The 1,717-nt window shown below is 35.6% G+C and overlaps 1 non-coding gene across 1 annotated transcript; it reads left to right on the top strand.

The window, feature by feature from the left end:
* The first annotated feature begins 363 nt into the window (after nucleotides 1-363).
* Nucleotides 364-469, top strand: LOC113700247 (small nucleolar RNA R71). The gene has a single exon (XR_003450591.1). It is a non-coding gene; the product is annotated as a small nucleolar RNA R71 (small nucleolar RNA).
* The last annotated feature ends 1,248 nt before the right edge of the window (nucleotides 470-1,717 follow it).

Raw genomic sequence — 1,717 nt, 5'->3', positions numbered from 1 at the left:
GCCTACTCAACATCAACACACTTGTTAGGGTCATGTTCTCCTCCACATATAGAACAACAAGCAACATGTGTATTAGTAGAAGAACTCGGACCACATCCGGTTTGACGACGTAACATTTGCATCATATTGTTTATTTGTGCACTAAGCATGTTGATAGCATTAGTTTCAATCATATCTGCCGGTCGCCTTGGATTACCTCTTTCATTAGCCCATTGGTGGTTGTTGGCCGCCATTTCTTCAATCAAACTTTGAGGTTCTTCGGGTGATTTATCCATTAAAGCACCACCTGCAGCTACATCAATAGTCATTTTAGTAGAGAAAGATAAACCGTTATAAATGGTTTGTACAATGAGCCAATTGGAAAGTCCATGATGTGGACATCTCCGAAGCAACTCTCTAAACCGTTCCCAAGTTTCATACAACGATTCACCATCAAATTGACTAAAACTAGTGATTCCATTCTAAGCTTAGCTATTTTACCCAGTGGGAAATATTTATTCATAAATGCCCTAGATAAATCATTCCAAGTGGTGAAGGTATTAGGGGCAAAAGAATGTAGCCAAATTTTAGCTTTATATCTTAATGAAAATGGGAACAACCTTAGCCTTATTGCATCCTCACTAACTCCATTCATTTTAATAGTATCACATATCTTCAAAAATGTGGCTAAGTGTGCATTTAGATCTTCTACGGCATTACCTCCAAATTGAGATTGTTGCACCATTTGGATTAATGATGGTTTAATCTCAAAATTATTAACATTTACCATCGGCCGCGCTATACTTGTTTGGGATACTTGAGTTTCCGATAGAGCGAAATCCCTTAGAGTTCGCCTATTTGTTTCGTTTTCCGTCATTTCTTCTTCAAAAGGTAACTCTATTGCAATTCCCTCTATTGGTTGAACCTCTTCTTCTTGTTGTTGTAGTGCATGCCTTCTTAGTTTACGTAGTGTCCTTTCAATTTCCGAATCAAAAGGTACTACTACCCGTAACGCCTGATGCATACACTACAAACAAAAATAAAAGAGATTATGTAGCAATTAATCAACAAAAACTAATAAAAATCCTAACTTAACTATAAACAGTTTGACTAGTAAATACAAATAATGTCTAAATTAATAAAGTTAATTAGGTCCTAACATTGCCACTCCCTGGCAACGGCGCCAAAAAACTTGACGGGCATTTGATTTATCTATTTGGACTGCAAGTATACAGGTCAAATTAGTAGATTAGGAAAAATATTGGGTCGATCCCACGGAGGGCGATTTTTCAAGTACTATGTCCTTACTTACTCTATTATTTAGACTAACAATAAATTGGAGTAGAAAAGGTTATAGCTACCATTAACTAACTAACTCTAACTAGATTCTTGCAAGATACAAAGGAGAAAATTCACTAAAAACTGGAGTCTAGGGATATAGATTCCACTTATGGCATAAACAACACAAATGAATAGATTTACCTCTTGTTACAACCCTTGTTTAACTAGGGATTCATTTCCAATATTATCAAATCTCATTTTCATGATGAAATGGTCTAGAATAGTCTAGTTTCCCCTATTCTCATGGTGAATAACTAGTTCTACTCTTGTTCCTTCATGAAATGCAAGTTTAATCCACTTAAGTGTACCTCTATTCTCATGAGTCTATTACTCAAGCTTTACTCCTGTTGTTCCATCATTATTACCAAATTTCATTGAATAATAACAACTTCGAGTT

This window comes from Coffea arabica, chromosome 7c (assembly GCF_036785885.1).
Source record: "Coffea arabica cultivar ET-39 chromosome 7c, Coffea Arabica ET-39 HiFi, whole genome shotgun sequence".
NCBI lineage: Eukaryota > Viridiplantae > Streptophyta > Magnoliopsida > Gentianales > Rubiaceae > Coffea > Coffea arabica.
This window is presented reverse-complemented; position numbering and strand designations above follow the sequence as displayed.